This window comes from Eschrichtius robustus, chromosome 1, assembly GCF_028021215.1.
Source record: "Eschrichtius robustus isolate mEscRob2 chromosome 1, mEscRob2.pri, whole genome shotgun sequence".
Lineage (NCBI taxonomy): Eukaryota > Metazoa > Chordata > Mammalia > Artiodactyla > Eschrichtiidae > Eschrichtius > Eschrichtius robustus.
In genome coordinates, this window is record NC_090824.1 from 176,219,046 (window position 1) to 176,241,884 (window position 22,839).

The following is a 22,839-nucleotide window of genomic DNA, read 5'->3' on the forward strand; positions in this document are numbered from 1 at the left end:
CCAGTTTAGGCAATGGAACCCCCATCCAAGGTCAAGTGTATTGGCCGGAGGACGGGAGGCTTGAGGGAAACAGATAAAGCTGTGATCCTAGTAGCAATGATGCCAATAATCAAGCCCCAGATCAGAACCCTGTTCCTGCCAGCTCGTCCAGTCTTGTCCTCAGTCATCGCAAAGAACTTCGGGCATCCAGTCTAAGAAAGTAGGAGAAAGGCGCAGCTTTGCGAGTGCAGGGCAACAGTTGTTAAGTATTATATAGTAGATCAAAGCAGAAAATCCTGCTTTAAAAAAATCAAGGTGAGGGTTTCCCTGGTGGCGCAGTGGTTGAGAATCTGCCTGCCAATGCAGGGGACACGGGTTCGAGCCCTGGTCTGTGAGGATCCCACATGCCACGGAGCAACTAGGCCCGTGAGCCACAACTACTGAGCCTGCGCGTCTGGAGCCCGTGCTCCGCAACAAGAGAGGCGGTGATAGTGAGGGGTCCGCGCACCACGATGAGGAGTGGCCCCCTCTTGCCGCAACTAGAGAAAGCCCTCGCGCAGAAACGAAGACCCAACACAGCCAAAAATAAATATAAAAATAAATAAATAAATAAAAGATTACTATTAAAAAAAACGAAAATCAAGGTGAAATTGAATCAGGTCTGAACCTCCATGGAACAACGTTTGCAAGATACAAGGTAAAAGCAAACCCAGGCCAAGTCACGTCCAGTGGCTGATGCGATGCAGGAGAAATCGCAGGTACCTGAGAAGAGTGGGCAGAAAGTAGAGCAGACAGGCACACTGCCCTCCCCTAGACACTCCGCGGACCTGCCGCCTGGCGTCCTGAGTGGACCCCCTTGTCCCTGCAGCCCCATTTCTCAGCAATTCCAGGCAAGCTATGGGGTGTATGGTGCAGAGCTGACATCACATTCCAGCAGCTCTGTTTATATCTTTTTATTAAACTGTCCTAAAAAAGACGTGACATCTTTTTCTTTTTGATTCATTAGCTCAAAAGAACGCTTGCTGCACCGTCTACTCATCCACGGTTGCAGCCAGCCAATAACAGGGCAATGATCTCTGATCCAGACCCTTCCTAGGGGTATCAGAAGAGTATGTTTGAACACACAGGACTGGTCACACGTGTTTTCCTCTTTGTCCAACCTACCCCGGCTCAAGTGGAAGGAAAGAAATGGCAATGGCTTTCATTTGAAGGAACAGGAGATTGTAAATAGGTGTCACGGGGAACAAGAAATAGCGATACATTTTTCGGAAGACGCAGCAGACAGGAGTGGGTACAGGGATTGGCAGAGCAGACAGGTAAGTGCCTGCAAACTGGAGCCATTTATGAGAAGTGACACACTTCTCCTTACAGGACTGTTGAGAGGGAGTGTTCTAACCGGGAAGCTGGGGGTTAAGCACACGCTGAAAAGAGTAAGACCTGTTTCAGGGTCTGCACCTGGTGCCCTTGGATGCGCCCTCAGTACTGCTCACCTCACCCCTGCAGCCAGGTGACCACCCCTCCCCCCCCCCCAGCAGGAGACAAGAGGGTCACTGTCTGAATATATTCAGTTGAAGGTGCTCTGGACTTGGGGGCACTAGGCAGAGCAGACAGCAGTATTAGGCTGAAAATGAAAGGATGAAGTGAAAACTCCACCCTGAACTTTAGGACTCCAGCTTGGGTCATTTTGCTCCCAGACACCTGCAGCCAGGCGGAAACTGTTCTCGGCAGGCGTGCAGGGGACACACCTGTCCCTTGTTACCATCATCACTGTCACAATCACCATCATCACCATCACCTTTTAGGACTTTTCTCAGCAAGGACATAGCCCATCTCAATGAGGGACTGAGTAAAGAAAGAGAAAAGCACGGGATGGAGGAAACAGGACCCCGGGACGACAGCACAGGAAAGTCCCAGGGATTCAGCTCTGTCCAGGCTTCGAAAGCAAACTGGACCAGGGTGGGGAGCTTGCCTCGGTGGGGCAGGTGGAAGGCGTGGACAGCAGAATGGACCTGACGGATTGTTCGGAACTGTGTTTGAGCATTTGGCAAGATTATTAGTAGGCATTTGACGGATGTGTTAGAGCATCTGGAAAGAGTTAGTGATAAGTACATAAAAAACCTAAGCAAATGGAAAAATGAGGTAATAATTCCAAGAATAACAAAAAAGTGGTGAAGATAGGAAATGTAACCAAATTATTCTAAATTGACTCATTTGTGAAAATCCTTACATAGTGTTAGTTAATTGACATAACCAAAATTTGACATGTATATAAATATATATATATATATTTCACTCCTGAGAAGGTAGAAAGGATGAAGAAAAGTCAGGCTGCCGATGGTACAAGAGAACTAAAGCCTCAAATGTTATTTTAAAAAGTCAATAGATGATATTTGAAGTTATAACTTAATGAATGGTAGTATAAGTATGTAATTCGGAATATAGAGGCAAACAGCAGAAAAACCCAAACCTTGAGAGGGGCTTTCCCTGGTGGGGGGTTGTGCAGGAGGAAGATGAGCGCAGGGCAGAGCTGTGTCCCAGCGCCCGCCCACATGCCCCCCACCTCCCAACCTCCCTTTTCCTGCATGTGCTGGTGGTTTAATTCTGCAAGTCCCTGGCCTCTTCACCTAAGGGCTCTCTCTGGCTGCGCTCAGCCTGCATTGGGACAGGACAGAATTGCCAAGGGTGTGACACCCGCCCCCTTCCCCCCGCCCCCCAGTGACCATCAGACAAACGATGGATGGGGATTGGAAGAGGAATATTCCAACTCCTTCCTTTGGGTGGGTCCACATCATCCCCCAGGGCTGCCCAGTGAGGTTAAGCTCCAGCTGCACACACAGCATTGCCCTGTTCATTAACGCTCCCTCCTGGGACTGGCTTCCTTCCCCGCCTCTTCCCAGTTCCCTACCTGGAATCACCTGCCAATGAAAGCCCTTGCACTCGGATCCTTGGGTCCTGCTCTGCCTCTCATGCACCCTCCCACAAGCCATTTTTCAATATGAGCTTCTCAGAACTACAGATATTCGATTCCTTCAATGATGTCCATGCATTACCTGGATGAAAATGAAACTTAGTTTCGAAATAGTATAAGAATAAATTCTCTTCTGCAATCAGGCCATGTTGTGTCTATCATAATATTATTAATTTATTTATACCCAAGAGAATTTGCAATAGATTCATTATAACATTACAGGCTCAGTTAAGAAGTCAAACAGGAGAATTTTACTATTAGAATTAAAAATAATTCCATGATACAGATTACTTGGCGGTGCTGCCTTCTGAATAAATGTCTGGAAGAAGAGGACCCATTCCCAGCCCATCAGGTAGAGTTTCTGTGCAGACAGCCAACCGTTGGGTCAAACAATAAGTCTTCCTAGGATTTCTCTGTTTCCACATCTGTCCCTCTGCTGGAGCTAATATTTGTTTGTTTGCTTATTTGTTTTTCCTCCATAGATTTTGGTGTCAACTAAACTTCACAGCATATTGATTTCCTGGCTTATAGCAGTGTTCCTGTTTTGGGAGTTTCACCAAGGGCTGAGTGACTATCAGTTGATTAGAATTTATCACCCACCATCATGTCCATCTTTCTTCGTAATGGTGCTGTAGTTACTTTCTAAAATGCTCTATGGCTTATAGTCTGATATTTTTAAACTGTCCCCAGTTCACATGAAGACTCATTACTGCATTATCATGGCTACCATCAGGTCCCTTAGGGTTCCCAGCCAAGGACTTCATTGGTCAGTATGTGGTGATCAAGCCAAAGTTACAGCTCTACGGACTTGGGGAAGTGCTCCCCAAATCTAGACTCAAACACCAGCCTAGAGACACTGATCAGTAATGCCAGGGAGACCTCAACTACCAGGACAACATCACACACTCACTTGACCAAGCCTGGAGTTTAACCATCTCCACCCAACTTGCTAAGAGCACCACTGCTCAGGAGGTAAAGGAAGGGTTATTAGCTCACACATAACCACTACACGAAGAATTCACCAGAAAAACCAGCTTCTCAGAGTAGTGTCCAAAGTCTATGGGCCAGGAGGAACTCAGGTTCATGAAAAATGCCAAGAACAAAAAAATAGAAGGCACATTAGAAAAAATAAATGTCAAGGGACAAAACGGACTGGAAATAAACAGGTCTGCTGCCTAACGAAAATTAATGTGATGTCAACTATTGGCCAAGAGAAGGGAGAACGGCTCAACTCTGAATTGCTTGGTTTTCCCATCAGAAAATGGGCAAGGGTTGTTAAAAAGGAAGGGAGGGCCTATATAGGAGGAGATACACATGCCCCAGTTCTTCTGAATTCAGGCCCCCAAGTTCCTTTGATGGAGAGCTGAAGTCAGTAAATAAGCTCACAGACTGGGTCTCAGAAGCACTGCCATAATTAGAAGGGAATTCCCTTCTCTTTTAAGACTCAGTAATATTCCGTTGCATACATTTACCACGTTTTGTATATTCACTCATCCTTTGATGTACATTTGGGTTGCAACTTAATTTTTAAGTTTTTCTATCTGTTTTCTTTTGACACATCAAACAGGCATAATATCTGTAGGAATGTTTTACATGCTGAGCATAAAACCTTGTGCCCAGCACGTCAGCAAACCAGAGTCACAAGTGTCCTGGGAGCAGGAAACAAGGGGAAGAGACTCAGTCGTGACGGTCCTAACAAGGGCCTTTCAATCTGCCCCAGTTTTCAAACGGTGATTGGGACATCACACCCCTGTCCGCGAGGTGTGTGCTACAGGATTCTTAACACAGAATTTTCCTCTGGGATCATCTGTGTCTTTAGCAGCTCTGCAAACAGGGAAGAAAAATGTGCACTGATTCTCTCCTGGCACTAGCTTTCTCCTCCTGCATTTGAAAGTCTGAGAGTATGGTTTTTCCCTTTGGTATTCACGAAGCTGGTAGAAGCCTCTGGAATCACCCAGACTGCTTTGCCCTTATAAATCATTATAGAAGGGTGGGGCCACCCTCCCCACTGCAAGGGTACAAGGAGGGAAGTCTTATTCGAGAAATAAATAAGTGGAGAGGAAATCTCACGAGACCACTCCTGGAACTGCAAATTCTGACTCGCCGGCAGCAGGTGGAGAGGTTTTGTTTGTTGAATGATTCCTGTTTAATGCTATTGCCCTCACCACATTCTTCCCATGCCTGTCCTAGGGCACGCCCCGCCTAGAGCTTCCCAACTCCAAGATGCAAATGAAGCCCCCTGCTGGGGCAGCGTTTCCAGGAAGGATACCAGGAGCTGGGGCCAATTCTAGACTTCTCCCTCTAGCTTTTGCCACCCGAGGATAAATCCAAAGTCCCCCAAGCTTAGAAGAAAGCACGAAGGTTGGACTCAAATCTGATGTGAACACAGACCCAGAGAGAAGTGGTCCGGATCCCTCCTCAACATGGAGAGTTGAGAGCATGAAGGCGGGAGGAGACAGGGAGGAAAAGAAGGAAGAAAACAGGCAAGGTGGGAATCAACCATGTGACACCAGCTCTCCTGAATTGTGAAGCCTGTCCACTTGTACTCAGGTCCTCAGCACAGGGCTGCACCCCATGTGGGTCAACAAGAATGAAATGAGATCTGAATTGTTCCACCTTCCCCAGAGAGCAACCGAGACACAGCTGAGCTACAAGCATGAGCCTTGTTACTCTGGGCAAGATATGCACTTGCTCTGCCTCCATTCCCCCATCTGTGAAATGGGCATGATAACCCATGTGAAGTCCTTAACCAGAGTCTGAAGCACAATCATTGCTCAGAACGTGTTTGCAATGACTCTCAGTGAAGCTGGTCTTGGTACTTCCAGAAATTCGGTCCCCTGTACCTTCGCCTCTAGGAACCTTTTCCAGACTTACTGTAGGTGCCCAAAGCACATGCCCACCCCCCCCCCCGCCCCAGCTTACCCCTCTCCTCCAGCAAAACCTGTTCTCGGGGAGAAATGAGTTGTCACTCACTCCTACTGAATATGAATTTGTCGCAGGGTGGTGCTTGCTTTATAGTTTTATTTATTTTTTCATTTAATTTTTTTTTTCATTTAATTTTTATTTTATATTGGAGTATAGTGGATTTACAGTGTTGTGTTAGTTTCTGGTGTACAGCAAAGTGATGCTGTTATACATATACACATATCCATTCTTTTTCAGATTCTTTTCCCATATAGGTTATTACAGAATATTGAGAAGAGTTCCCTGTGCTATACAGTAGGTAGTTCCTTGTTGATTATCTTTTATATATAGTAGTGTATATAAATTAATCCCAAACTCCTAATATCCCTCCCCCACACCTTTCCCCTTTGGTCACCATAGGTTTCTTTTCAAAGTCTGTGAGTCTGTTTCTGTTTTATAATAAGTTCATTTGTATCTTTTTTTTTTTTTAGATTCCACATATAAGTGATATCAAATAATATTTGTCTTTCTCTGTCTGACTTACTGTGCTTAGTATGATAATCTGTAGTTGCATCCATGTTGTTGCAAATGGCATTATTTTGTTCTCTTTTATGGCTGAGTAATATTCCATTTTATACATGTACCACATCTTCTTTATCCATTCATCCGTCGATGGACATTTAGGTTGTGTCCATGTCTTGGCTATTGTGAATAGTGCTGCAGTGAACATTGGGGTGCATGTATCTTTCCAAATTATGTTTTTCTCTGGATATATGCCCAGGAGTGGGATTGCAGGATCATATGGTAGCTCTATTTTTAGCTTTTTTAAGGAACCTCCATACTGTTCTCCACAGAGGCTGCACCAATTTACATTTCCACCAATAGTGTAGGAGGGTTCCCTTCTCTCCACACCCTCTCCAGCATTTATGCTTGCTTTTAAAGCGTTATCAGTGACTGTGAAATAGGAGGTTTTGCCGACTGCCAAGGACACCACTGGCCACAAAGGAAATGATTTTAAGGAAGAAGAGATGGCTTCGCCGAGAGCCTGGAACGCTGTCTGGGCAATGTGGGCAACTGTCATCTACCGCAGCTGCTGTCTGTGCTGCGTCCCTGGTCCTGAAACAGCCCTGGGCAGAGCTGGGCCCCAAATCAGCAGCTGTCGGTGCGTCAGAGCTGAAGTCCGTGAAGATCTGAAGCATCATTTTCTCCGAAAGAGCGCCGCTATGCCATTTATATGAAACTGTGGACTGCAAGGGAGTTTCCTTTTTAACAAACTCTTTTTGATATTGCTTTTTATTCAATGGCTTCATAATTAGTCAGGGGAAGGAAAGCTACACTTAAAGGAAGTGGATGGAAAATCAATGAACATCACTGCTGGTGAGAATAAAATGGGCTCCGGCTGCCTGAGCTCTGAAAAGCTCTGTCACAGACACAGATCCATTCCCAGCGAGTCCCTCCTGCTTGTCCCACGTGTTCTCTGTTCATCACATGGAAGGCGAAGTCCCAGTCCATGATTTTTTTTTTAATTAAAATTAAAAGACAGAGGTGTTTCTGAGGCGTAATAGTGAGTCTCTTTGTCTTTCCAAAAATAAAAAAGTCACAATGCCATCTCGCCAACCTCTCCATTCCTCTACTCTTTAAACCATGAATATAAATGGAAAACAGCAAAGCTAAGGAAACCTACCCGTTAAAGAACTATTTGCAGCTACTTCTAGGGAGCGAAATTAAGATGCATCTGACACCTTCCTCAAAATATCAACTTCATGTTTCAGTGAATATCAGGCTTTATTGTCCCTTGAGGTAAATATGGACTTCCTCAATGCCACAGTCAATATTTACTGTGCTGCTCCTTCGATCAATCTTGCTATCAGCACCTGCTGTGACTAAACTAGTTATAAGGAAAGAAAAGTTAGGGAGGAGAGAACACAGGACCATCCTAACTTCACTTCGCCTTTTCTGGAAGCGGGGAACTGGCCAGCACACAAACTCTAGGGAGACGTGTTTGGTGAGCGCATTGCATTCGGCTTTGCCCCTTCTCCGTTTTCAAGTCCTTGCTTCTTTTACATGTTGTGCATTTAACCTCATTCCCTCCTCGACCAAGGAGAACCATCTCTCTCTGGATACCTCTCTCCACCCCTCATAATAATCACTCAGAATCCACCAGCTCCGTATACTGGGGAAAGCTAGCTCTGCTTAGTTACAGCTAGTGGCTGACTAGGGCTTAATGGAAACCCCCCCATGCCCTTGACATAACTCCTGACAGAGAAATTCATTTTTAACTGGGAAATTTTGTATAAACGGCCACATTCACAAGGAGCTGTAAAGAGGATGTGAATGGGGCAGTCCATTCTACAGGCAGAGTTCCAGGGAGTACCAGGGATTTCTTCAAACTCTAAACTCTGCTGAAGGAAGAGGAAATATTACATTGCTGAGTACGTCCTTAAGATTCTACGAGTGTCTTCTTCTCTCTGGACGCTAAGGGATACTCCTTCACAGTTAGTGTGATGAGTTGAGGGATTCTCATCACGGAAGATGAGATACTCCTCACCTTCCATGTTCAGAATTAGGAAGTGGGTACAGAAAAGTTGGGCAGAGTGAAGGCAAGGACCATTAGAAGCATCCCAGAGAATAAGGTCTGGGACGGGGAATGAGCAACAGAACAGAAAATGCTGGTGATATGAATAAAACACACACACATTCATGGCCTCAGGACTAATTGTACTTTTCCAGGTGGAGGTTGATGTCATGTTGGTATAGTGGCCTCTTAAATACCCCACTGGAGGGAAACAGAATTTCCCCAGCCTATACTTGATAAATGAGAGTTAATTTATCATTCATCCTGGTTATGAGAATTAATTTAATGTCCCAAAAGTTTTGCTTGGAAGTTTTTCTACAACTAGCTTCATTTGAAGTTTGGTTTTCAGTCTGCATATTTACACTTGCCTGTCAAAGTTCCTAGACCTCTTTTTTTTCTTATTTATTGCTTTTCCTGATATTGATTTCTCTACCTTAAACCTACATATAACTTACGAAAATTTTTCAGAGTTCAGTGACGTGGTAATCGCCAGAGGGAAAACACCAAAGATGACCCACTCAATGTGATAATTTTACAGGTGAAATCAGAGTCTCTAAAGCTGACAAGTAAGAACACATTTTATGTTTTACTATCCTCATATTCAGCTGGATAGAAAGGGGTCAAGTCCTAAAACGCCAGAATTTCAGCAGAGAGCTTCCTAGAGCAACATTCAGAAACGGCTAAAGCTGGTGAGAACAGGACAAAGGGGAACCGAGTTTCACATTCGGTGTTTAATTTGACATGGCCAACGACCTAAGTGCACACTACACCTTTCTTCCTTTCTTGTACATTTCCTTAATTTTAAAAAATTATTCGATTTTTGGATAAGAGAGTCAATATGTGATTTTTGAAGGCCAGCATTGATCTGTGATGCACTCGTTACATGGTGCTTTAAAAGGAAATGATTATAAATCCATCTTGGATGGGGAGTCCCAGCAAGGAAGCACATCTATCTCTGCCCAGTTTCCCCGCACCTCTGCCTGGCATTGAAAGCTTACATCATTTAATAGTGTATTTAAAAATATGCTTCGTTAGCCTCCAAGACAGTGGGTCAAGGAAATCTGTAGCTGAGTTTTGAATTCTCTTGTAAAATATCTCAAAATACCTCAAAACGATCCCAGCTGCAGAGAATGAGGACCACGCACTTGTGTTTATTGTCATAAAAGACAAGACACAGCAAATACGTGTTGTCTTTCCAATCACCTACTGCAATTTAAAGAAGGAGCTGGAAAACAGAGGGGTTATTTTTTAACCTACAAAGTTACTAAGAAATACAAAGACATTGGCAAAATAGAGTAGCTGGCTTTCTTTGAAAACCTGACAAAATGCATTGGTCTGACTCATCTTGATGTCTTCCACGGACTCCCAGGTTGATAAACAAACAGGAGAGAACATCAATCCATCCTTTTATTTTCCACCGTGCTTTCTGGGTAAACAGAGGTTGGCTACGTAAAGCTGAGAAGTGGCTCTTTGATTGTGCTCACATTTGACTAAGAATCTCCATGCTTGGCAGACGTAAATACACCAAGCTGTTCATTGCTTTTCAAAGCAGAATGATGACACTTTTAACAAGCCACATGTCTCACTAAGCATTGTTAGAGTAGATGCTCTCATTCTGCAGAACTGTCTTATTTTGAGATTTGGGTCCCTAATTGCGTATAAACCATACTGTTTATTGAGTATTAACTCTGGCATGGTTGTTTATTATGGGAGCTTATTGCCTAATACCTATAAAAAGCGGCATAAATGAGCTACTCTGTGCTTGCGGTGCCTCCCCTCCCCCACAGACACACACACACACACACACACACACACACACACACACACACACACACACACACATGAACTCGCAGAACCACACTTAAGTTCATCAGCTGAGAGAAGCAGAAGTCTTGGCAGAATGATGCAGAGGTAAAGCTTAAGGGGCAGGTTGCTTGGTAACCAGAAAGCCCTCTGTTGATTCACCAGGGTGTCAGCCATACATTTTCCTCTGTGCATTACCTACAATGAAAAAGGTCGGTGACCCAATGAAATATCAGATTAAGTCAAACTACTAACGGGACAAATGCATTTCAAGTGCTCTTGTACCCTGGTTCCGTGTGATTAGTATACATTATGTCCTGCCAAGGCAGGCATGAATCATTAATACATTCAGAGTTAGTGCTCTCTGCAAGGAACATAATAAGTCAACGCTGGGGAAGGCAGTGTGCTGGGTTTATAAAATGTGGAGCCTACGGTTTGGGTGAGCTACAACATTGTTATTTTGTGGTAAGGACACCAGCTCCTTTTTTTTTTCTTTAGTAAATAGTATTTGTCATTCCCCGAAAAAGACGGGGAAAAACATCTTTCTCCGGAACCACTGGTTACAGCTTGACTGTGCCCGCCTGGGGGAGGGGAGGGGAGGGCAACTTGGCCGGTAAATGGATACATTGTTTTTCCGCTCTCTCTGTGACGCTGTTTTCACCTCCTGCAGTTGAAAGTCACTCTTCATCGACCCAGGCAGGAGGAATCTGAATATTTAAAATTCAGCAAAGGCAAACAATCTCAAGGCAAAACTCCAGTGACTTCGTTTGAACCCTGACCTCTCTCCTTCTCATCGCTTTCCTGTGGTTGTGCTGTGCAGCCAGTTGGATTTAGTGTGAAAACGCACAAACTGGGAATGTGACCAGCTCTGATTTCTCCCCCACATGGAAAACCAGAAACTGAGGATTCCACGAGCCCAGTCCTTTATAATTCGACCTCTGTTTGTAGGAGGTCACATTTGCATGAGTCCAGCTCGGAGAGGCAAACTCGATTGTAGTGTGGTGGGATTCTGGTTGGGTTACTGCCTCTGCCTCCAATTAGCCTATTTAATCCCCGTAAAAACATTTTGTGGTGGGAAGGAGAAGGCAACGGCGGGGGGCGGGGGGGCAGGGGGGGAGGGGGTGAAGGACAGCCTGCTTCACAGCAGCCCCTGCATGTAGTCTAAGACTCTCCCGGGCATCTACTCTCACCACCAAATGGGAGCGAGCTTTTCTCCCACCCATCATTACTGGGTAAACCGAAGTGCAGCTCAAAAAGGTCAGTTCAAAAGATGTGTCATGAACCCCTACTGTGTGCTAGGCGCATGCTGAGATGCAAGGTGACAACAGCCCTCCCTGCCTGCCCCTCAAACCGCAGCCCAGACGTGGGAGCTGGGTAGTGGTGCCGTCACTCGAGGGTTCTTTACTTTGTTGAATAGTAGCAACCTGGCTGAGATGTTGCTAATATCATTTTCTGAAGAGTCAATTCCACCTATGGTTCTACAAAAAAATACTTATTTTTCTCTGGAGGTTAGGAAAGAAAAATGCCCCATCAGATAGAGCTGGATAAATTTGTAGAGATGCTGGCTGATCCAATGAAGTGTCGGGCAACATTCCAAAACGCAGAGGTCTGTAGCCCCTCTTTTTTCTTTCTTTCTTTTTTTTTTTAATTTTATTTATTTATTTATTTATTTATGGCTGTGTTGGGTCTTCGTTTCTGTGTGAGGGCTTTCTCCAGTTGCGGCAAGCGGGGGCCACTCTTCATCGCGGTGCATGGGCCTCTCACTATCGCGGCCTCTCTTGTTGCGGAGCACAGGCTCCAGACGCGCAGGCTCAGTAGTTGTGGCTCACGGGCCTAGTTGCTCCGCGGCATGTGGGATCTTCCCAGACCAGGGCTCGAACCCGTGTCCCCTGCATTGGCAGGCAGACTCTCAACCACTGCGCCACCAGGGAAGGGAAGCCCCTGTAGCCCCTATTCTTTCCTTCCCCTTCCCCTTCCCCTTCCCCCTTCCCCCTCCCCCCTCCCCCCTGCCCCTCCCCCTCCCACTCCCCTCCCCTCCCTTCCCTTCCCGGACTTCCCTTTCCCTGTTGCCTTTACTTTTCCTGCTCCCCTCTGCTCCCTTGCACAGAGTCCACAGCATCAGGGACCTAAGATACTGCCTGCCTCTGAGAACCACCACTAGTGAGCTCCTGGTATTTAAAGATGGCGTCGCACAGAGGCAGCTCCCAGAACTCAGCTCTCCCTCCTCACTTGCTCTAGATTGACAGTACTTAACAGCCACCAGTAGGAGGTGCTGCTGAAGAAAGGATATACAGGAGATCCTAAATCTCCGAAATTCTAAAATTCTGGGTACGTAAATCTAATCTATTTCCTGCATTAGCCAGCTAGGAATTTTATAAATCTATGTCAAATTTATCTCTATGAAAGCTACCTTTATTTCTAAGACCATGACAGCCATAAGCGTTCACTTCATAGGTACAATGAAGTTTCTAATTATCAGATTATGCTACATCACGTATGTAATTCTCCTCTCCTTTCAGAAATCTCCCCAACCTGGGTGGGGAAGGGATGGATTGGGAGTTTGGGATTAGCAGATGCAAACTATTATATATAGGATGGATAAACAACAAGGTCCTACTATATAGCACAGGGAACTATATTCAATATCCTGTGATACACCATAATGGAAAAGAATATAAGAATATATATATGTATAACTGAATCACTTTGCTGTACAGCAGAAATTAACACAACATTGTAAATCAGCTATACTTCAATAAAAGAAAATTTTGAAAAAATTTCCCCAAACTTTGTGTTCCTCTGGGTAAATAGGCACCAGCTGCATTGTTATGGTCTGAACTGTGTCCCCCTCAAAACTCCTATGTTGAAGTCCTAACCACCTGTACCTCAGAATGTTACTGTATTTGGAGAAAGGGTCTTTAAAGAGGTAATTAATTTAAAATGAGGAAAACGGGTGGACCCTCGTGCATATAAGGAGATTAAGACACAAACAAGTGCAGAGGAAGGACCATGTGAAGATGGCAATGTACAAGCCAAGGAGAGAAGCTTCAGAAGAAACCAACCCTGCCAGCACCTTAAACTCAGACTTTTAGTCTCCAGAACTATAAGACAATAAATGTTTGTGGTTTAAGCACCCAGTCTGGGGTACTTTGTTATGGCAGCCTGAGCTGACTAATACATTCACACATACAACAATATCAGATGGCAGAGAAAGAAAAATCAAAACATTAAAGCAGGTCTTAGCCTAAATTCACTATGCTTCAGGGTAAATGTCACTCCTGGACAAACATCTATGCTTATGTGATTACTGTGCAGACTAAGCTTACGGTTTTAATTTCCATCTTGGCTACAACGTGGTTTAAGTAAAGGATCTTGCCTTGCCATTTTGTCTTATTTCTCTTATGTTGACATTAAGGGTATTCATTTGGAAGAGAATGCTGGTTTGCTAATTCAGGGCATAAACATATGAACATGGGATTCATTCTGAACATAAAAGGAAATTGAGAGTGCCAGAGGAAGGGATTTGGGCTGAGAATGGGAGAAAGAACTGGCATTAATCCAGCTGGAAGACTTATACAGTGATAGGAAAACATAATCTCCAGCAAGTCCTTCTTTCTATCATGTGTCTCTGTAATACAGTCCGTAATAACTCTCTCCTTATATTAACACTCGGAAGAGAGGTCATAAAACAATACAGCATATTTATTAGGGCAAAAGATGGAGTGGAGGCTGATGAATGTACCAGGGAAGAACCACTAGCAAAATGATGAATTAAAGTTCTGTTTGCATTTCTATTGTGATCATTTGTTAGCTTAAGTAATCCCCATGCTTTGATTATAGCTATCAGTGTATAAAAATATTGTCTGAGCCTCAAAGGTGTAATGTCTAAATGTGCTTATGGAAATTCAAGCACATTATTATTCGCTGAAGGACTGAGGACTCCAAAAGAATGAAGAAGATGTTAGTTTAAACAAATAATTAGGGTTGTCAAGAAAAGTAAAAATTTATGAATAGGTCATTTTCTATTCCCTACTCACATAGATCCGTTTCTCTCCTTCAAGTCTGTAAAATAATATAGTATCTTCTGGTGAGCTTCTCTCCAGCAGTTTTAAAAGTGTAGAAAAAAGGACAGAGTTGAGTTAAGCATAGATAATGATAATGATGATGATGATAATGATGGTGATGGTGATGATGGTGGTGGTGATGGTGATGGTGGTGATGGTGATGGTGATGATGGTGATGGTGGTGATGGTGATGGTGATGGTGATGATGATGGTGATGCTGGTGATGCTGGTGGTGGTGGTGGTGGTGATGGTGGTGATGGTGGTGGTGATGGTGATGGTGGTGGTGGTGGTGGTGATGATGCTGGTGATAATGGTGGTGATGCTGGTGATGATGGTGGTGGTGGTGGTGATGATGGTGGTGGTGGTGGTGGTGGTGGTGGTGATGCTGGTGATGATGGTGGTGGTGGTGTTGATGGTGATGATGATGGTAATGCTGGTGATGCTGGTGGTGGTGGTGGTGATGGTGGTGATGCTGGTGATAGTGGTGGTGATGGTGATGGTGGTGGTGATGGTGATGGTGGTGTTGATGGTGATGATGATGGTGATGCTGGTGATGCTGGTGGTGGTGGTGGTGATGCTGGTGATGCTGGTGATGGTAGTGGTGATGGTGATGGTGGTGGTGATGGTGATGGTGGTGTTGATGGTGATGATGATGGTGATGCTGGTGATGCTGGTGGTGGTGGTGGTGATGCTGGTGATGCTGGTGATGGTGGTGGTGATGGTGATGGTGGTGGTGGTGGTGGTGATAATGGTGGTGATGCTGGTGATGGTGGTGGTGATGGTGATGGTGGTGGTGGTGGTGGTGATAATGGTGGTGATGCTGGTGATGATGGTGGTGGTGGTGGTGATGATGGTGGTGGTGGTGGTGGTGGTGGTGGTGATGCTCATGATGATGGTGGTGGTGGTGGTGATGATGGTGGTGGTGGTGGTGATGGTTATGATGACAGCTATGACAGGTCTATGTGATGATTAATTTTAATGTGAACTTGACTGGCCACAGGGCACCCAGATTACACATTTTTTCTGGGTGTATCTGTGAGGGTGTTTCCAGATATGCTTAGCATTTGAATTGTTGGACTCAGATGGGGTCCCTGTCTTTTCCTCTCTATTCCCCAGGGTTAAGCACATAGTAAATACAAATAACTCAATTGCTACAGTTTCAAATGTCCACATTGTTTCCCCAAATGATTCTTCTGGTCTTTTTTCTTTGGGGGGGGTTCTATTTTCTCCTTTCTTGATATTATATTTAGCATTCTAAGGAGCCAGTTTTACATCCAAGTGGGAACCCAAATCCAGTGGTAATTCCCCATGATTCTAGGAAGGTATCCCTGTAGCCTGACATCCACAATGCTCTGCGTGTGCCTCCTAGGTCCCCCTGCTCTTCTTTCACAACTCCCTTTACCACAATTTGTTCCAAAAGCTAATCCTGACGGTGTGATGATGATAGAGAATCATGATTCCTGTGATCCTTGAGGAGCCCCAAACAGAAGAATCTCTGGACAAATAAGAAGTGAAAAGGCAACCCACAGAAAGGGAGTAAATATTTGCAAATAATATATCTGATGAGGGTCAAGTATCCAGAATATATAAAGAACTCTTACAACATAACCATAAGAAGACAAACAACCCAGTTAAAAAATGGCAAAGTATTTGAATGGCAAAAAACAAACAAACAAAAAAAGAAGGTTCTGCCCCATTAACACCAAATACTGGTGTTAACACCACATCCATCTTAACTAAACCACGAAGGGACTGAGTCTTATGGAGACAGCTATTCAAATAACACAGGGTTTTAGCTTCTTATCTTTGTGAAATGAGAATTACCCAACAGGGGTCCATACCCTTCTCATTTATGTATTTTATCATTTCTACAAGGCTGCACCATGCATTGCTGGAAAATAAAAATGCCACTAACATCTTCTCTACCATTTTTTTCCTGGGGATAATTCTGATATTAAAAGCATTGAGGACAGTACATAGTGGGTATTCAATAAATGTCAACAATGAGGAATAAATGTCACTAGTCAAGAAAAATTGCGAAGGAAAAACGAGAGCAGAAACCTTGATGTGGTTCTGGGAAACTTAGGGGTGGAGGCAAGAATGTTGCTTCTTGTATTGTTAGTTTCTTTTTTTTCTTCTTTTTTTTTTTTTTACATCTTTATTAGAGTATAATTGCTTTACAATGGTGTGTTAGTTTCTGCTGTATAACAAAGTGAATCAGCTATACATATACATATATCCCCATATCCCCTCCCTCTTGTGTCTCCCTCCCATCCTCTCTATCCCACCCCTCTAGGTGGTCACAAAGCACTGAGCTGATCTCCCTGTGCTATGCGGCTGCTTCCCACTAGCTATCTATTTTACATTTGGTAGTGTATATATGTTCATGCCACTCTCTCACTTCATCCCAGCTTACCCTTCCCCCTCCCCGTGTCCTCAAGTCCATTCTCTACATCTGTGTCTTTATTCCTGTCCTGCCTCTAGGTTCATCAGAACCACTTTTTTTTGTTTTTTTAGATTCCATATATATGTGTTAGCATACGGTCTTTGTTTTTCTCTTTCTGACTTACTTCACTCTGTAGGACAGACTCTAGGTCCATCCATCTCACTACAAATAACTCAATTTCATTTCTTTTTATGGCTGAGTAATAATCCATTGTATATATGTGCCACATCTTTTTCCATTCATCTGTCAATGGACACTTAGGTTGCTTCCATGTCCTGGCTATTGCAAATAGAGCTGCAGTGAACATTGTGGTACATGATTCTTTTTGAATTATCGTTTTCTCAGGGTGTATGCCCAGTAGTGGGATTGCTGGGTCATATGGTAGTTCTATTTTCAGTTTTTTAAGGAACCTCCATACTGTTCTCCATAGTGGCTGTATCAATTTACACTCTTACCAACAGTGCAAGACGGTTCCCTTTTCTCCACACCCTCTCCAGCATTTATTGATTGTAGAAATTTTGATGATGGCCATTCTGACTGGTGTGAGGTGACACCTCATTGTAGTTTTGATTTGCTTTTCTCTGATGATTAGTGATGTTGAGCATCCTTTCATGTGTTTGTTGGCAATCTGTATATCTTCTTTAGAGAAATGTCTATTTAGGTCTTCTGCCCATTTTTTGGATTGGGTTGTTTGTTTTTTTCGGTATTGAGCTGCATGCGATGCTTGTATATTTTGGAGATTAATCCTTTGTCAGTTGCTTCATTTGCAAATATTTTCTCCCATTCTGAGGGTTGTCCTTTCGTCTTGTTTATGGTTTCCTTTGTTGTGCAAAAGCTTTTAAGTTTCTTTTAAAGATGCAAACAAGCCATCACAGGTTCGTTACAAGTCCTGTATTTCCTGTTCAAAACAGCCCTCAAGGGTTATTGTTTCATGGGTATAGAGTTTCAGTTTTACACAATGAAAAGAATTATGGGAGACAGGTGGTGGTGATGGTAGCACAATTAAATGATTGCATTTAACACACTGAACTGTGCACTCAAAAATGGCTAAGATGGTTAAATTTTATGTTATGTGCATTTTTACTGCAATAGAAAAAAACTACCATCCAGCATTCCAGTAACACAAGATAACTAAGTTCCCCAGATCTAATGCACAACAAAATGACAATAGTTAATAATACCATAATTGTATACTTGAAATTTGTTAAAAGAGTAGCTCTTAAATGTTCTCACCACACAAATACACAAATAGTAACTATGTGAGGTGATGGAAATGTTAATTAGTTTGATTGTGGCGAATATTTTATAATGTATATACATATCAAAACATCAAGTTATACACTTAAATATATACAATTTTTAATTGTCAACTATACCTCAATAAAGCTGGAAAAATACTAATAATTTTTTTTAAAGTTACCTAAAACCAAGGCTGATTCTGGGAAAGTGTCAATGCCTTGTCACCCCACATTCCCCAATTCCTGACCCTAGATAGCCTCTCTCTGGTTAGGGCCATTCTCCCAGGAGTGAAAGTGAAGGAAGGAGGTGAGGGGTAGAGGTGTAAGGGGATGGGCACAAAGACTCCACTCCAAAGGGGAGCTGTGGCATAAAGCACTTGACCCGCTGCATGGGGAGTGGGGGACCTGGGAAGACAGAGCTTACGTCCCCACCATCTTACCTAAGGCTGGCCCTACCCATCATTTCCCAAGAGGAGGTGGTCCCCAGTTCTAAAACAACACATTCCTGCATCTCCCTGCTTCGGACCCTCCACTCCGGCCACAGGAAACTGCCTCTGGTTCCCACTTACACAACATTCACTCTTCTTGCACCGCCAAGTCATTTAAAGTTTCTTAACCTCAGTTTCTTCTTTGACCAAAGGGCCATCACCGTACTATCTCAGAAAGGCCATGTGTCAGATAAATTACATAGGCTCTCCCAGCATACTGCGTGCAAAAGGCTGCATCCGCCTTGAAAATAAACATAGCTCTGGTTCAAACTTGATTTGGAGGCTTGAGTCAAACATGAAAAGAGATTTGTGGAATCTTTAGCCTTGCTCCCATGTATATATGCCCTTAAGACTCCGTGCTTTCTCCCCTTAGCACTCACTACGCTGGTAAATATTTACTTAAGGTTCATAATCCCTAGTGGACTGGTGCCACAGAATTTGTAGTCACCGCTCCATCCCCAGGACATGGCGTTGGTGGAAGGTGCTCAGTAACATTTACTGGTTGAATGACCAACCAGCCGACCAGATGGAAACCCAGTACATTTCCATAGGTCTAAATGAGGCTCCTTTACAGTTTCAATCAGTGCTTTCTTGGAGAAACACCTCTGAACAGGAGTCAGATCATCCAAGCTCTGCTTCTCTGTGACCTTAGGTAAACTGCATTTTCTTCCCCATCTAGGTTTCCTCATCTGTAAAACAAAGGAGTTAAACTGGGTGATCTGTGACACCTCTTTCAGTTCTGCATTGAAAGCCATAGACATTTGATCATTGGCTGGTTTATGCAATGTCCTGGGTGATCCTTTCAGAACTACTCATTTCTCCTTAATTAATCTGAAGCAATTCTATATGACAGAAGTGCTGGTCTGCAGATTAACCTTGAAACAATAAATGGCAGAGAAACAATAAAGAAAGGATGATCTAGATGCTCCCACAGAAAACACGAATGGAGCTAGCAAAGACTGTGGTTCTCTGTTGGCAGAAAGAAGTTGAAATGAAGGTGATTTCCCATGTTCCCCAAAAAGGAGATGAGGGAATGTGGAAATCCGCTGAAGGTGTCCCGAGGGACCCATCTCCCTGAAGTGGGTTCTCGCTGTTCTTTTAGATGCAAATGGAGATCATATGACTTGGCCTGTGGACCCAGGTGCCCCCATTGTTTGGTTCTCAGAAAGTTCCCACCAAGCTGTAGAGGTGACTTAAGCCAGGAATCCACACTCTCCACCACCACTTTCCTAAATTAAGAGCCACACACACACTGTCACACTCACACTCACACTGATGTGGCCTGTAGACTGGCCAAACATATTTGGGGGGTTTCAAAGGGAAAATAGGTTATACACTTTTTCACTGGTTTGTACTCAAAACCCAGAGCCTGTTTCCCAGGCCAGGGCAGGGTCCTGTCTGGAATGAAATGAGGATGGGAGCTCAGGCCCCATTAAGAAGGGACTGTCTTCTTCATCTCAGCCTTGTCAGTCACTGAGGAAATTAAGGGAGGTACACAGTCAGCAAGAGGCAAATAGAAGTATCTCAGCCCATTTCATGCTTTGCTAAACCTCAGGGCAGACCTGAAAGTGTGGACAGCTATCAAATCTTCACGAGAATGTTTTCTAACTAGTGAAAGATGGGGTCGTAGGATGGTAAAGCTAAATGCAGAAGGCAAAGGTTTTTAAGAGAAAAACAAACAAGACAGAAATGAGGACAAAATGGCATCTAGGTTAGAGGCTCAGAATAAGCAGAAATGGGAAAGGAGCACATTTCCTTTTAAGCTTTTTGTTCTCTCATTAAGTTCCAGCTCCTCCTCCACCTGACATTTCACATGGTCCCTCCCAGTGTTTCAGAGCTACCCAGGCTCCTTTTCCACTCAGCCTGCCCCCGCCATCCTGGGCTGACCCTTGTACTCTCTAGTTAATGTCTTTTTCCAACTTCTTGCAAGGAGACTTGGGCTCTGCCTCAAGAGACAAACAACCATCAATGGATCGGCCCAGTCCTCAAGCTGCCCGTGAACCTGTCACACTTCATGCCCTTCTGTGCACAAACCAAACCCTTCATCAGCACTCCATATATATTTGTGTTACAAATTATTTTAAAGTTTTCCAAATTTCTTGAGCTCTTTGGACATGCATCTTTGCATACCTGGCTCATTTTTTTCTGGGGTTAAATCCCTACCTTCCTAAATTCCAGGGTCAAGGCTGTGTGTGTTTTAAGTTTTGAAGCATATTTTTCCCAGCCCTCCAAACCAGTTTACACCCTCACCCCCAGGACATGAAAAAACCCTCTTACCCAGAAACTCTAGGTGGAATACAGTTAAGAAGGAAATCTAGAACAGGATAGAATTTGAACCTTTGTCCAGCTGACACTTTTTGACTCTCCTTGACAAAAACAAAACGAAACAAAAACAGGCATATTATACAGAGTTTTTAACTCCACTGAAACCTTTGAAAATTAAAAATAAGGCAATAATTAAAGCTGATATTATTTGGGGATAGAAATCTCTTTACCCCTGAGAGCAGACACAGAAACAGTCAAACAAAAGAGAATTTCTTTTTGTCCTCTTGGGGTTTCCTAAAGCATCCTCACATTTAATTAGCGGCATCATCTTATCCATTTCTTCAAGCACGTGCTGGGTAATCAGTTGTCCTCATACCCGATCCATAGCTGCCATGGGACATGTCCAGAGGAAAAGTACATTAGCATCATTATTTATTTCCACAGTTCTCTAAACTGAACAGTAAATCCTCATAATGTTAAATGCAAGAGACAGAACAAAATGTGCTTCGAGGTTTGAGTTCATGTTAATCACAGGTTGTATTAAAAACCACATGGCACTCAGCTGACCAGAGAAAGCTGCTTTGAACAATGAGAATGATAATGTTCAATGGTATTTGCATTTTCAACGTAATTTTTAGTCAACTATGTTGATGATGATGATTAAACAAACACTCTGTAGCTCATAAGAAAATGCACACAGACAAAATAATTATTGTGAAGGGACATGCAGATTACCTAGGCTGAAGACTGTCGTTCAACAGGAGCTGAATGCCCACGTTGGCCACACTGCCTGGTCTTAGGTTTTAGTTAGAAGATGAAGAACTGCAGGGCGGAAAGGCAAATTCTTCGTCCTTGGGCTTTGCTATCAAGTACTACCTTTGGGACTTTGCAAAATGTCTGTAGGGCAAATTGAATCAGTTCAGCACTTCACAGAGAGTTTAGCCTCCAAATTTGGAGGCAGTGACAATTTTAGCCTAAAAGCAGCCATCTTCATTCATTTTTTTAGCTTGAAAGTGACCTTTTCACCACCATGTCAGATTCCCTATAACAGCGTATGTTCGAGGCTTACCTTTATCTCTCCTAGAAAACCTAGGAGCACCATTAATGATTGTTGAATGAATGAACGAAGGCTTGTTGTGTTGGTTTATCTGTGCCATGTTCTGCATCTTCAACTCTTTCGATTTTTCCTTTGAAAGTGTCTAGGTGGGAATTTTTCCCCGTAGGATGCAACGAAGTGAGTAGATTTTTGCAGTTACTCTTTGGACATAGAAGGCCTGGCTCATGAAGCCTATGGTTCCATTCAAAGGTCATGACGATTCTTGGTGTAGTAGCCTTAAAATGGTTGCTGAGTTTCTGGAAGAGTCTGTTTGCTGATCCAGCAATGCACAAAGAAATGAGAAATATCATCCTAAGGCTGATATAATACCTGCCGCTAAGTATTGGAAAAGGTGTCTCGATGAAGAGGGAATACACTTGTGGAGGCTGAAAAGGGAAAACAAAGGCCATGGATTGGAGTGACGGGAGGACAACTTTCAGCTCAATGTGAGTGTTATGGACTGTGCGTTAGACAGGGTTCTCCAGAGAAACAGAACCATTAGGAGACAGATAGATACATATATAAATAAGGGATTTTTGATAGGAATTGGCTCGTGTGGCTATGGAGGCTGAGATGTCTCACTTTCGGCCATCAGCAGCTAGAGAACCAGGAAAGCCAGTAACGGAATTCAATCCAAGTCCAAAGGCTTGAGAACCAGGGGTTGATGGTGTAAGTCCTGGAGTCTGAAGACCCAAGAACCAGGCATTCTGATGTCAGAAGGCAGGAGAATATGAACGTTCCAGCTCGAAAAGAAAGAGGGAGTTCACCCCTTCCTCTGCTTTTCTGTTCTATTTGGGTACCTCAAGGAATTGGAGGATGCCCACCCACATTGGGGAGGGCAGATCTTTTGTATTCAGCCTATCAATTCAAATGCTAATCTCTTCCAGAAACACCCTCAAAGTCACACACAGAAATAATGTTTTACCAACCGTATGGAAATCCCTTAGCCCAGCCAAGCTGACACATAAAACTAACCAACACAGACCACGTGTTTGTGTCCCTCCAAAAGTCAT